This window comes from Megalobrama amblycephala, linkage group LG13, assembly GCF_018812025.1.
Source record: "Megalobrama amblycephala isolate DHTTF-2021 linkage group LG13, ASM1881202v1, whole genome shotgun sequence".
NCBI classification, from domain to species: domain Eukaryota; kingdom Metazoa; phylum Chordata; class Actinopteri; order Cypriniformes; family Xenocyprididae; genus Megalobrama; species Megalobrama amblycephala.
In genome coordinates this window covers 23732774-23748252 of record NC_063056.1, presented here as the reverse complement: position 1 = coordinate 23748252, position 15479 = coordinate 23732774, and the positions used below count along the sequence as shown (strand labels likewise).

Genomic DNA, 15479 nt, shown 5'->3' with positions numbered 1-15479 from the left:
AATATAATGTGTACCTATGGCCTATGTAAAGAAATACTTCACCTCTAACACTTTCCCCCCATACAATACAGTAAATTATGACAGAATTGATATTTTTGGGTGAACTATCCCTTTAAAAAACGCATATATATGTAAGAGTATTGATTGATTGTAAACATTATCTACACACAACAAGTTTTGCAGGGTCCCCTTGAAATAAAGAATACCGGGACAAGGAATTTTTGGAATGTTCCATGACGTCACCTCGCTGTAGCTGACAGTGAGGAGGGAGCTAAAAATTAAGGTACTTCTTCAGCCAATAGGCGTCGCGGGAGGATACTATCTCATGATTATTAATCACCCTGAGAACTGCGAGAGCATGGGAAGGGGGCGGGGCCCCCAGGGTGTCGCGTGCAGGGTGGTTCGGTGTGAACTGTTTGCGTTGCGCGACACCGTGGCTGTTGTTGTTGCGCTGATCAGCTGAACGCATGATTGCGCTTTCAGTTTGACAAGCAGGAGGGGAAGCCCTGTTGGCTCGCGAGCGTCCAAATAACGCAGAGAGAGGCGTCAGCAGCGATTCCGTTTGACAAGCGATGGGATGCGGACCACGGCACGCTGTCCTGGAGTGTAAATGGCTACAGCAACGCCAACAGCTGTGTCAGGTATGGTCTAGCGTGTAAATGTTTTTATGTTTCAACATGTATGTCTTAGTCGATAAAAGAGATCGATTTTTTTGTTAGTTAGTAAGCATATTTACTAAATATTTTTCTTTTATGTCTTGGTTCGGCACGAATAACATTTTATGAAGTCTGTTAGTAAAACTTAGACGTGGCGTTTTGAGTGACATTCGTAGAAGCTGTTACACTTTTCATACGTTAAATGTGAAGATTGACTTTCTGTAAACGATGCGGCACAATATGAGTCAAATCAGCTGTCTTGATTATTCAAACAAGTTGAGAAATGTAGCGCGAACTCACATTTCAGCCTATGGGTTTGTCCCGACGGTCAGCCAAGAATAACGTTTTGCTACATTAGAGTAACATGGCAAACCACACAACGCAGGAATCTGACGCTCTTTCCTAATTCTTGGAAATGACTGAACATAGACGGAGTCCCCCGTGTGTGGGGTAGGCTACAGGGAGCGCTGGACATTTGCTCATAGAGAAATGATACTTAAAGGGATAGTTCACTCCAAAAATGAAGATTGTTATTATTCATCTTAATGCTGTTCCAAACTCACGTGACTTCCGTGGAACACAAAAGGAGATTTCCACTTTCTGTCACCATCCACTTCCATAGAATCTTTTTTCATACAGTGAAAATGAGGCTGTCACTGTGCCTCAACATATCCTTTTGGGAGTGATGAAGTCATACAGTTTTGCAACAATATTAGGGTCAGTGCATTTTTACTAGTCATTTTTAAAGGTCCCGTTCTTCGTGATCCCATGTTTCAAACTTTAGTTAGTGTGTAATGTTGTTGTTAGAGTATAAATAAAATCTGTAAAATTTTAAAGCTCAAAGTTCAATGCCAAGCGAGATATTTTATTTAACAGAAGTCGCCTACATCGAACGGCCAGTTTGGACTACATCCCTCTACTTCCTTCTTTAATGACGTCACTAAAACCCCACCCACAGGAATACACAAAAAAAGGGGGTGTGGTCTTGTTGCGCTCCCACGGAGAAGAGCAAGAGTTGCGTTTGTAGAGTGTGTTTGTCGCCATGTCGTCGAAACGCTGTTATTTTCATCCCGTAGTCCAATCACCTTTGTTTGGCCTTCCCAGGGACGCTGTACTTAGAGATCAATGGTTACAATTTATGTTTAACTCGGTTCCCGAAAATTATAATCCACATGTAAAACTATGTGCAGCACACGTTATGGTAAGAGACGTGACCTTTCCGGGCAAGGAGCGCTAAGCTGCTGTCGAATCACAACACACGCTGGCACAATCAGAACTCGTTACGTATTTCTGAAGGAGGGACTTCATAGAACAAGGAAGTCATCAGCCCAAACAGCGGTATACAGATAAGTAAATTATGTGAAAAATACTGTGTTTTTTTACACGCGAAACATGAACACATGTTATATTGCCCACTATAAACACAATCAAAGCTTCAAAAAACCACGAAAAACGGGACCTTTAATAGTCATTTTAGAAGAACTATACCTTGAAAAGTTGATTTCCAATAGCTTTAAGGAACAGTCCATAATTTAAGATGTTGTTTACTGGAAAATCTCTGAAAAGATTTTCATTGAAAAGATCTGTTTCAGAACAATTTGTTCACTGATCCGGTTTTCTAGTTCAGTCACCTTGAATGAAAAATTTAATTTATCTTGGCATAGTTGAATAACAAGAGTTCAGTACATGGAAGTGACATACAGTGAGTCTCAAACTCCATTGTTTCCTCCTTCTTATATAAATCTCATTTGTTTAAAAGACCTCAGAAGAACAGGCGAATCTCGACATAACACCGACTGTTACGTAACAGTCGGGGTGTACGCCCCCAATATTTGCATATGCCAGCCCATGTTCCCAACATTATGAAAGGCATTAGACAAGGGCAGCCAGTATAAACGTCTGGATGTGCACAGCTGAACCATCAGACTAGGCAATAACAACAGCGAAAAATGGCAGATGGAGCAATAATAACTGACATGATCCATGATATCATGATATTTTTAGTGATATTTGTAAATTGTCTAAATGTTTCGTTAGCATGTTGCTAATGTACTGTTAAATGTGGTTAAAGTTACCATCGTTTCTTACTGTATTCACGGAGACAAGAGCCGTCGCTATTTTAATTTTTTAAACACTTGCAGTCTGTATAATTCATAAACACAACTTCATTCTTTACAAATCTCTCCAACAGTGTAGCATTAGCCGTTAGCCACAGAGCATAGCCTCAAACTCATTCAGAATCACATGTAAACAATATAACAGTATACAATACTCACATAATCCGACGCATGCATGGCGAACACTTTGTAAAGATCCATTTGAGGGTTATATTAGCTGTGTAAACTTTGTTTAGGCACTGTTTAAGGCAATGCGCGAGCTCCGTGGGCGGAGAGCACGAGATTTAAAGGGGCCACACAGCATAAATCGGCTTATATTTAATGATGCCCCAAAATAGGCAGTTAAAAAAATTAATTAAAAAAATCTATGGGGTATTTTGAGCTGAAACTTCACAGACACATTCAGGGGACACCTTAGACTTATATTACATCTTGTAAAAAAAAGTTCGATGGCACCTTTAAAAATCCTTTTTGGAGTTTAAAGTTGGCATGAAACAAAAATTCACCCTGTCTGTTTTCTAAATGCATGTATGGATCTCATTGTGAACATGTTTAATTTTTTAAAAATATTTTTACCTTTATAATATTGAAACAAAATGTCATAACTGGATCTTCCAGTGAAAATGACAGGTGAGGTGATGTATGTAGGACTTTTCCACTTATTTAGTCTGCTTAAACTCCGCCCCTCCAAGCTCATGTTTATCTTCCTCTACTTTTGATTTCAACATCCACATCTCAAAATCCAGTCAACAACCAATTTCCCTGCCCTACATATATTTAAAAAAAAAAAAAAAAAAAAAAAGTAGTGTTATAGTCTGGGAGGTTTGCTTTGAAAATGTATCATATTTACTACATATTTTTGTTATGGTCCATTTCATATTTTGATTATATGATCATGGTCATCAGTTGTCAACCACACTAGATACTCTGTGATAGACATGTCTTAGTTCTAAACCATTTAAATAATAATTTTGCTTATTATGTTTTTGAAAAGCATTTCATATGCATTATGCACTGATGTTAGCAACTATATATTTGATTCAGGCTGGTTTTGTTTGGAGTCAAGTCAACTCTCTAATGTGATGCAAACAGTTTCCATCATCTCAAGTAACATGAAAAACTTGGCTTTATTTGCCTCAGACACAGTTGGCTAGAGCCATTGTCTTTTAATGCATAGTGTGGTGGTGAGGAGGGAGAGCTTAATGATATTATTTTTGAGTGTATCAGCACAAAGCGTGGAACTCTGCGAATGAGACGTGTTATTGCTTGAACTAAGCGGCAACAGTGCTTGAGCAGGATGTGAAGGGAGGAATGGTGTTGGCCTTTTTCCTTTTTTTTATTTACCTCAATGTTACAATTGTTTGAGTATATCATAAGCAATACCTTTTGTAAAGAGAGACTGTTTGTTTTTCTGATACACAGGAAAAATGTTTGCTTTTAGCCCACTAATTTGGAGTTACGCTCAAGCCTGCATTTAAGAATCTTTTTAGAATGAGAAAAATCAACTTCAATCTTTCTTAAATGGACTAGATAGACTAAATTACTCATTTTCTCTGAATGGCACTTTATGCAGTGCATTATGTTACCATTTTTCAGTTTCATTTTCATTATGAATACTTGTTTGCAATTTGGAAGTGACTTTTTGGCAACAGTGACAATATGTTGCTAGCTGATGTGATGTGAAAATGTATCACATTTAGAGTTCACTCAAAAATTGACAGTTTATTTACTCTCCTATGTCATTCCTGACTGGTGTGCTGTTATTTAGCAAGATTTGTGAACAAGTCAGTTACAAATCACATACTAGTAGTTCATATTTTGAAATAAGTAATTACTTCATTACCATTAAAAAAATATTTTGTATGTTGTATGAATGTAATCCAGATGTACAACATTTGACCTACCAGCGTCAGTTGTGTCGCCAAATTGTCCATTGGATGCGCACTTCATAATCTCGATGGAAGCAGTAGGTCATCCAGGTACTTTTTGCCTTCTATGAATTCGGACATGCAATTCTTTTCACATACTGTTTTTTTTTTTTATTAGTTTTTTTTATCTAGGGAAGTATGCATATTTGGATGCTCTGTGGCAGCCAGTCTGATTCATGAATGAATCTTTCAGTCAGATTTGCGAACCGGATGAACTGATTCAAAATTGACTCCCCACATTTCAATATGCCTACTTTCCCTCTATATAGTACTGTATGCATGTTATAAAGTATTCTCTTTGCATTCTATATATAGTGTGCAAAAAATAGTATGTCAAGTGAGCAGTATGTTTGAATACACAGTATTTTCTGGATGATGATCTACTTTCACAATAAAAATGACATGAACGTGAGAATAATGATAGAATATTAATTTTTGGGTGAACTATCCCTCATAATTCTCATAGATGGCCCTATTATGTTGAAGTTAACTTTATTTCTAAAGAAACAGAAGTCTAATTGTGTATCTTCCTTGTAATGGTTTCATTAGAAAAGAGCATGGCAAGGTCAAAAAACATTTGTAACTTTCGTCGTCAAACTCTCTTCAAATCCACAGAGGTTGGTAAGGTTAATGGCCGTGTGTCGCCAGTAAGTGTGCGAAAATCTTTAATGACCATTGCTTACCTCGTTAGCCGGGACACCGCAGCACCTGTGGTGCGCTATAACCGTCAGACTAATGAGCTGTTGGCTGAATTTCATCTTGAAGTTTTCCCTGGCTTAACTGCTCCATTTACATTTCTTTCACATGCAAAATGGAGGACATGAAAGATTTGTCTCGGTAAAACAATGGCATTCTGAGGCATTGAAATTCACACTGTGAAGAAAAATAATAACATTCTCTGCTGATGTTAATGTGCTTTGTTTCATGCCAGCATGCCACACAGGCCCCATCAGCGGCGGATGGCATGAAGTGTAGATCTGAAGGATCACAGTGTGTGCCCAGCGCCTTGTCCTTATCAGCCCTCACTGCATCTCTTTTCTCCTTTTCACCTCATCCTTGAACATATTCACAAACGCATACAGACCGGTTGGGCATCAAGTTCGCTGCTTGCTACTCCCCTGCACACATTGTTTTACCAAGTATTTTTTAAACTTAAAAGTTGCAACTCTACCTAAGGGGTGCTGCAGTAGATACTTAGCACATTTAAAATGTTATTTAAATGCGGAGTCAAATTCCTCCAAAGAACTGGCCAACAAAATCTATTCTGATTTTGACTCTGATTATTTAAGTATCACCATTCACAAAGTTCTTTCAGTTCTTTTGTTATATATTCTGGCTCATTCTGTAATGCTTTAAAGGGATAGTTCCAAAAATGAAAATTGTCACCTTAAAAATCTTCCAAACCCGTAAGACTTTTTCATCTTTGGAACACAAATGAAAATATTTTTAATAAAATCAGAGAGATTTCTGTCCCTCCTTTGAAAGTCTGACACTTCAAAACATTTAAATAGAGATCATTAAAGCAATCCATATGAATTGAGTTTTTTTAATACAAGTCTTCTGAAGAGACACGGTCACTTAATATGATAAACAGACTTAATTTAAGCTTTTATTCACATATAAACATTGATCAGTGAACAGTGGAAGTTCAACTGTACTGGCTTGACGCATGAGAACAAACCTCATTGGTTCTCGCGGAAACTCAAATGTGCTCTGTCTCTTTATGAAGCTTTTGAAGCATCAGAGTTTTGGTGAATAGACTTTCAATGGAGGGACAGAAATCTCTCAGATTTTATTAAAACTATCTTCATTTGTGTTTCAAAGATAAATGAAAGGGTTTGGAACAACATGAGGGTGAGTAATTAATGACAGATAATTTACAATTTTGGGGGAACTCTTTAAGCCAGAAGTTTTCAAACTTTTTGATACTTTTTTGAGTTAACTGTGTATCTGAGATTAGCACTTTTCACAGAACTATATTTCTGTCATGACAACTCTCAGAGTGTTTGGCATGGTAATGGATATGACAACGTTGATATTGACCTGTTACGCTGATGCTGTTGCAAAGCAAGTACGGGACTTGCTACTGCCAATACAAACGCGAAACACTGCTGTAAGCAAGCAAGTAAGATGCACTGCTGCTTTACAATATAGCGTACATGAATTACCCATAGCAGATCTATGCAGGTGGAGCTGGGGAAGGTGGAGGGTTTCTGAAAGAGCAGGAGCCAATCAGCTGTGCCCTATAGAGAATGATGATTGCAAGCAGATTGAGTTAAGGACCTATCAGTCTGCGCCATCTAGAGTTTCATGACACAACTTTGTATGTGGATTTATTTTATTTGTTTGAAAATACATTTTGTAAAAAGTCTTTTTATTTATTTATTTATTTTTTATTTTAAGTTTGTTGAGAGATGTTAGTATTGTATTGAGAAAGAAAGATTCATTTAGATGTTTCTTCATAATGTAATGTTTTATGTAGAATGTATGTAATAATTTTAAAAATTGGGAGTTTATGATGGAATTTGGATAAACTGAAACAATTCAGTTCCACAGTAGCCCTCCAAATATGGACTCTATTTGGTTAATATACAGACTGCTGGGTGGTTTGTATCAGTTTATATTTTGTTTAGAAATGTGCCAAATATCTGAAATGTAGGGAAGTGTACTTTAGGGACACCGTATCAGCATAGCAGTAGGAAAACAGAATCATCATCCTGTCAGGTATGTTATTGCAGAAAGATAAGAACTTAGCGGCCTATCTTAAACAACCAAAACTGATTAAATGCCCAGTCATCACGCCACACCGCTCCCTACTGAGGGTCCTCCAGCGGCACAGGCAGCCTGCGAAGAGAGGCGAAATGAATGAGAAGGTCTGGAAAGGGCATCAGGTGCTATAATTCCACAGTGAATGAGCCTGATGTCACTCTTCGCCCATCAGTCAAGGACTCACTTGGAGTTTGCATCCCACGGGGAAAAATGACACCAGAACGCTCACTCCCTGCTCTTTGATTTACTGCTTGATGAGTAGCAAAGCTCTGGGAGATCTACTGATCACCAGACTCTCATTTTTATCCCCCACCTTTCACACCCACCTGTGCTGAGCATTTTGCTCTTGTTTTCAGGGGCCGGAAATGACAACTTTCTGTCTTTCGCTTTCAGAAGATTGTGTTGCCTCTGGTGTAGTAATGTAATAGCAAGAGAACAGGAGGTGATTGTCACGGTCATCTCTAGTCTGGCACCTTTCTCATGTTGGCATCCTTTTTATGAAAGCATTCCTGCTGCTGTTACTGGAGAAGCACATACAGTTGGGCCCAAAAGTCTGAGAACAAAATTAAAATGGTTTTAAATGTAATTTTAACAGATATATACAGTGTGTGTGTAATATATATATATATATATATATATATATATATATATATATATATATATATAGGGCTGGACGATATATCGCATGCGATTCTCACGCGCATTTCGTCAGTAAAGCCGGTTCCCTGATTACCGCTAAATCACCATCACCTGCTTTCAAATGGAGCACCTTTTAATAGACAGAGCCGTAGTTCACGGACAAGCCACGCAAAATCGCGTTCAGTATCGAAGATGAATCGACTTCGATAATGAACCCGATTTTGCGTGGCTTGTCCGTGAACTACGGCTCTGAAAGGCGCTCCATTTGAAAGCAGGTGATGGCGATTTAGCAGTAATCAGGGAACCGGCTTTACTGACGAAATGCGCGTGAGAATCGCATGCGATATATCGCCCAGCCCTAATATATATATATATATATATATATATATATATATATATATATATATATATATATATATATATATATATATATATATATATATATATATATATATATATATATATATATATATATATATATATATATATATATATATATATATATATATATATATATATATATATATATATGTGTGTGTGTAAAGAGAAGGATGAGCATTTGAAAATGTTGAAATAAAGAGAAGTTTTATTATTTAAAATGTTTAATGCATTTTTTTTCTGACTTTTTTCTTCCAGTGTTACTAAATGCTTAGTATTATTTATATACTGTTATAATATACTTTGAATTAGCTTTTAGTTTTATATTTTCAATTTCCTTTTAATTTTAGTATGTTTTAGTAACTTTGTGCTTTTGATATGTGTATTGGTTTTTGTTTTTAATTTTATAATTTAGCTTTAATGTTTTTTTTTTTTTTTTCAGTTTTAATTTTTAATTTTAGTACTTCATCTTAGACTTTTTATTTCAGTTAGTTGCCAAAGAAGCATTTCAACACTAAGTTTATCCTCTTTAATTTTAGGTATTTTGTTCAGCTTAATTTTACAAAAATAAATAGTTAACTTTAAGTTTTAGTTAACAATGACAACACTGACTTCCGTTGATGATAAGATAATAAAAATTTGAATTTTGTTTTGTTAAATAATAAATTAATACAAAATAGAAGCATTTTCACTAGTGGTCTCTGACTTTTGGACACCACTATATTTGCATGTCTTCTTTATCACATGCCCAGTTGTCTTTTTCAGTTTCCTTTATTAACTTGTTCCACTTTTGGCTAGTCTACCCCAAAAGAAGCCATTTATGCACAATTACCGCACACTTTGCTGTGAACAAGCACTGTCCCAACAGCTGCAATGGGTTAATCATTAGTCCTTCCACATACCAGCTTGGGTGCCGTCACATACTTTACTACCCACATTCTAGCCACACTCTTTGCGTCGTACTTTCACAAGTAAATGGCAATCAGATCTTGTGTTGATCTTCAGGGTTTTCAAGTGTTTGAAAACATTACTTCAGTTTTCAGTTGTGCATTTTGTTGGATTTTTTTTCTCTTCCTGGTTCTGCATTGTTGATATGTTAGAGTCTTTGTTGATCTTCCATTTAGTCTGTTTTATTAGTAGCATTAAGATTAACACTACTGTTGAATTTCAAGCGATCACAATCTTAAAAGTACCCACGTGACTCTTGTTCAATTCATTTTCAGTGAGAGTAACGGTAGCGATATGGGCGACCATTGGCGATGTAATTCCACCGATGTGGAAAAAGTTGTGAAAAGTTTCATGCACTTCATGCAAATAGGAATCAGAAAACATTTGGAGTGTGTTCATTTCATTCATTGATAATTGCTCATCTCATTACTTTAAATTGTATTATTTAGCAGTACCCTTTAGTTATATCATTTAGTCGTGTCTTATTGTGCAAAATTTGGGTCATGTGTTTGTTTGCTGTGTGCAGTTGTTGAACATCATCTGGCATGATCCCAGGGGACTGTTGGCTACCACTGCTGATGAGAATTGCATTTCCTTGTCTGGTACTGGCATGGATTGTTAACTCCTGTAATGCAAATAACTATGGGTGTGGCCTAAACAATAACATTTCATTCCTTAATATATTTTGTGTTGCATGTTTGTTAAAACTGTCAGACCTAGATCAGGTATTATAGCTTTGAGTTAATGAAGTAATAATTCCTCACTCTTCCCTGAGGTCCCTTGTTCTTTTTTTATTACTGATGTGTTTTTTTATTGGTGTTCTTTTAAAGGTTCGTATTTTGTCCTGCACAGTTTCGAGACATCAAATGACTCCCATTTGTCAAAATCCGTATTAGGCCGTACTCCAATCACTGTCATGACGTTCCTTGTGAGAGACGTGCGCGGCTGCACGCTCCAGTAACTTTCCACACTCTACAGGCGCCGCGTGCAATGTTTTTGTCAGGAGACAGGAGTAACAACTGCAGATTATGAGTTACCTGCGGTGAGTCCGACATAATGAATCCACTAACACAACACAGCGAATGCCGGTGGTAAACACTCGTGTTCCAATACTCGTGCACGAGTTTTGGGAGGCGTTCCCTCGAAATGAGCTGTGACGGAGGGGGGTTGTTCTTACGCATGCGCTCATTTCAAAAACTCACTAACAGACTTTGGTTTCTAAGTCGAAGAAAAGATCCTCTTTAGCACCTTTAAGGGTTAATTCACCCAAAAATGAAAATGTCATTAATTACTCACCCTCAAGTGGTTCCAAATCTGTATGAGTTTCCTTCTTCTGTTGAACACAAAAGAAAATATTTTAAAGAATGTTGGTAACCAAACAATTTATGCACCCATTGACTTCCATAGTACGAAAAAAATACCATGGAACTCAATGGGTACCATCAACATTTTAAACATTCTTTAAAATATCTTCTTTTGTGTTCAACAGAAGAAAGAAACTCATACAGGTTTGGAACAACATGAGGGTGAGTAAATTATGACACAATTTTCATTTTTGGATGAACTATCCCTTTAAGGTACTTGCACTGTACACATTTTAATTAGAGTTAAGTAAATGTTATAGACAAAGTACCTTCACAAGCTTGAAAGTTTGGTGTGAATTTGTCCCAAAACATTTTTTTGTTTTTTTATTTTATTTTATTATATTTTACATCCCTAAAGATTGTATTGTTACAACTTAATATGCACTGTAGTTATATTATACCAATGGCTAGCTGCTCAGTTGACACTTATGTAGTTTGCATATCAAGGAGAAAAACTTTTTTTTTTTTTTTTTTTTTTTTTTTTTTTTTTAAAGTATACACTTTATAAAACTTTAAATATTTCTGTCCAGGACAGAGTTCAACCCAATAGGGTTGTTTTTGTATTGATGCACTTTAGCATCTCTTCCAGACTAACTTTGTTTACTGTTGTGTACAAGTATCCAAAAGTAGCATTTTGGTTATTTAGATTGGCCACAGCTGTGAGATTTGCTGGCATGCAAAGACATTTGTCTGATGGGCTTTTGTCCGATGTTTGTGGTTTACTTGCATAATTATTGATTTCTCTGAAATGGATCATATTGAACAGGAAGAGAACACTCGGCTCTTTCGAGTCTACACTGTTATACTGTGATACTGTAAACTGTCTTATCTCATTGCTCTTAGGGTCAAATGTATACAATTTCCCAGAATCAGAGTGCTGACAACCAGGAGCAGTTCTTTACTTCAACGTCATACAGAAATAAGATTCTCGGCCCCAAAGAAAGCCGATCCAAAATCTCTACTCTCGGTCTGAGACTTCTCCCCCTCTCGTCCTTTCCTCCCTGAAAGCATGTGTATCTGCATGTGTCTTCACGCTTGGCCTGGCCCAACTTCTTCCTTGAATATTGGAGAGGTTTGTGAGTGTGTGTGAAAGAGCGCGAGACGCTTGAACACGGCTGAGCTCAGCAGTCAGAGACAGACACTCACTGTCTGTTTCACTCACACACATTCCTCCTCCCTACATCCCTTGTGGTCTTACGGGGGATGCAGTAAACTATGTATTTTCAAAATCAACAAAGTCCAAATGACATTTTCATGCACAGTTACTGTATAATTGAGCTGCAGTGATTCATCAAGCTATAGGCTTCATTTGTCTGTCAATACATAAGATATATATATAGTCGATTAAGACTTACTTGCAACTCTAGTTTAAACAGATAAGATGTTTTTTCATTGGTCAAAACATCTGGAGAGAAATAGTGCAGCCACTGGACATGGATGAAACTTTCTAGTGCACGCGTGTTGAGCGCCTGTGTTCACGCACGCTATCAAATGAAAGGCTGTGTTCGGCTGTGCACGTTTACTAGAGTTCACGTCAATGCTTAAAGTCACCATGAAATAAAAATGGACATTTATTGTTTTTATGGAATATTGCAGTATTTAGTAATAATAATTTATCCATGCATTAATGTGCCCTTGTAATCTTTAATCAAAATAACTTCCCCTTCCTCTTGCAAGGACATTTCTTCTCTTCTCATATGATGTGTTTTTCTGCTTGAGGACGGGACATGTCACACACATGAAATGTCAGCAGTAGCAAACCACAACGATTCAAACAATTCCTGATGGACAAAGTCCCACCCTACATTTTTTTTTCTTTCCAAGAAGCCATTTTGCTTGGATATACGTCACAATAGGGAAGAAAAGATAAGACATCATCCTACATCATGTCAGCATTAAGTACACTTTGGCCTTTAGTTCAACTTTACAAAAACCAGTCGGATTCACAAAATATTCGTCCAAGTGTTTATATTAAAGCATTGGACACATAGGACATAGAACACTTTCTTGCATTGAAAATACTGGATGATGTGCAACAAAGTGGAATAGAACACATCGTCTTGCAACGTTTATTAAAAGTTGGACTATTTTTAACTTGACGTGCCATCTTAACACAATGCTGATGATGCAAGACACTCAAATTAATTGTGACACAGTGGCCAAGGACGTCTTCTTGAATGTGAATGGCTGTAGCTGTTGGTGATTTAAGGGAGGAGAATTTAGCTATGCAACTTTTCAGAGAGATTTTTTCTATGCAGATTATCTTACAGTTAAAGGGTTAGTTCACCCAAAAATTAAATTCTGTCATTAATTACTCACCCTCATATCGTTCCACACCCGTAAGACCTTCATTCATCTTCAGAACACAAATTAAGGTATTTTTGATCAAATCCAATGGCTCAGTGAGGCCTCCATTGACAGCAAGATAATGAACTCTTTCAAATGCCCAGAAAGTTCCTAAAGACATATTTAAAACAGTTCATGTGACTACAGTGGTTCAACGTTTAATATTATGAAGTGATGAGAATACTTTTTGAGTGCCAAAAAAAAACAAAATAATGACTTTCAACAATATCTAGTGATGGGTGATTTCAAAACACTGCTTCATGAAGCTTCGATGCTTTACGAATCGTTTGTTTCAGATCAGTGATTCGGAGCGTGTATCAAACTGCCATAATCACCTCAGTTGTGGGTAATGAGAATGGAAGAGAGCGCTGTTCATTCACTCTTACATTTCCTGCTGGTACTGAGACTCAAACCTGCGACCTTCGGGTTACAAGTCCGACTCTCTAACCATTAGTCCATTTAACCCATCCAAGTTAATGCATACACATGAGGAGTAGTGAGTAGTGAATGAATACACACCCGGAGCAGTGGGCAGCCATTTTTGCTGTGTCGCCCGGCGAGTGATTGGATGTTGAGGCCGGAACACACCAAGCCGACGGTTGGCCATCGGGCAGCTTTTCTTCGTCGGCCGACGGGTGTGCTCCGCATCGTCGGCTGAAGTTGGTCCTCGTCGGCTTTGTTTCGGCCGATTCGACATGTTGAATCGGCGTTGGACCTCGTCAGGCCATATGATCATTCTGATTGGCTGTTCAGCTACTGCCGCCTGCTGTTTCATATCACGCAGGCGCAGAACTGATGTGCTGCTTGACCATCGGCTGTTTAGCGTCGGTTTGGTGTGGCAGGACAACTTTGGACACAGACGCTGCCGACGTGAGCAAACCCCGCAGTCTGCTTTCATCGCCACTAGTTCGTCGGCGTTGGCTTGGTGTGTTCTGGCCTTTACATGTCTTGCTCAAGGGCACCTCAGTCATTTCCTGCCACTATTGAGAGTCGAACCCGCAACCTTCGGGTTACCAGTCTGACTTTCTAACCATTAGGGCCACGACTGCCCCCATAATAATTGTTTTATTTACAACAGTGACAATAATCATTGTTTTATTTACAACTTTTAAAAAACCTTTTTTTTTATATAACAGTGTACCTGTTTTCCATCCTCCACCCAATGTCCAGGTGATATTTTGTTGGCACTGAAGGCGAGTCTCTGTGATTGCCAGACTGATGAAATTTTGAATGAGAAATCTTTGGGGAGTTAAATGCACTACACTCTTTTTTTTACAAAAAATAATCATATTAGCCAAAATAGTTAATAAACAAACATTTAGGATATGTAGAACTTGATTGATTGAATAATTTCTTTCAGATCAGTGGAAATAGGCCTGGCGATCGGCTGTGTGACTGGAGCTGCTGCTTTTCTCTTTGCTCAGATGGAAGGAGGGGTTTAGGGGGCTTTGGCTGGTAAATCCCCAAGCGCAGAGGGGATCAACAGCACCAGGCTGAGCTCCAGCAAAGCATCTCTGGCATCAGCTCCGTCATTAGCATGGGCCGCTTCAATTCCCTAAATCTCTGACGGGCCTCTCAGCGTGATCTAGTTGTGATATCCTGCACCTGTGATTTTGAATTCTGCCTGTCTTTTAAGCCTCAAGGGGCTTGAGTTTTGCTGTGTGCACAAGCGTGATACTGAGAAGGACAATGGTTAGGATTTCAAACTGGAGAACAAGTTGTACATTGTCTGAGGACATGATGGTTTTTTTTTTTTTTATTATTATTTGTTGTATATACTGCTGCACAGGTTGCTAGAGCGTTTTGGGCCACCTTTGCGTATTTGTATCAGATGTCAGTCAGTGTTGGTCCTGGTTGCAGATCCCCTGATGTTAAACTGCATGTCTGAATCTATGTTGACGGTTACATAACCACACATCCAACGAGTCGCTCGTCGCTGCAGCTGTCTGCCCAGCTGCCAGCAGTCAGAGAGCTGCCAAATATCTTCGCTGTCCAACAGAAGCTGACTATCGTACAGAAGCTGACTTTACACCTTCATTTGACAATCCAGTCTGTCACAATCTCATGCCTTTTTTAAATGTATTATCGTCCCAGAAACACTTCTGAATTCATATGACAGCTTTGCATGAGAAACAGACTGTAATTGAAGTCACTGACTTTAAATTTTGACATCCATTCTTCCTCTTTTTAGCATGTGAACAAATCATTCTTTTAAATCAGATACTTTCAATGAATCAGTTGAACCTGTTTAATGTTTAGTTCACAAATTGGACGGATCCGGTACAAGTACTGGCTCAGTGATTCAGTCAAGGCGTTATTCGAGTTAACAGCTTG

The 15479-nt window shown here is 38.0% G+C and overlaps 1 protein-coding gene across 1 annotated transcript in view; it reads left to right on the top strand.

The window, feature by feature from the left end:
- Nucleotides 1-365: 365 nt before the first annotated feature.
- The window catches only part of LOC125244068 (transcription factor HIVEP3), a 73467-nt gene continuing 58353 nt past the window's right edge, over nt 366-15479 (top strand). The window contains exon 1 of the mRNA XM_048154000.1: nt 366-641. The gene's annotated coding sequence lies outside the window, so the exon portion shown is untranslated. The remainder of the gene's footprint in view (nt 642-15479) is intronic.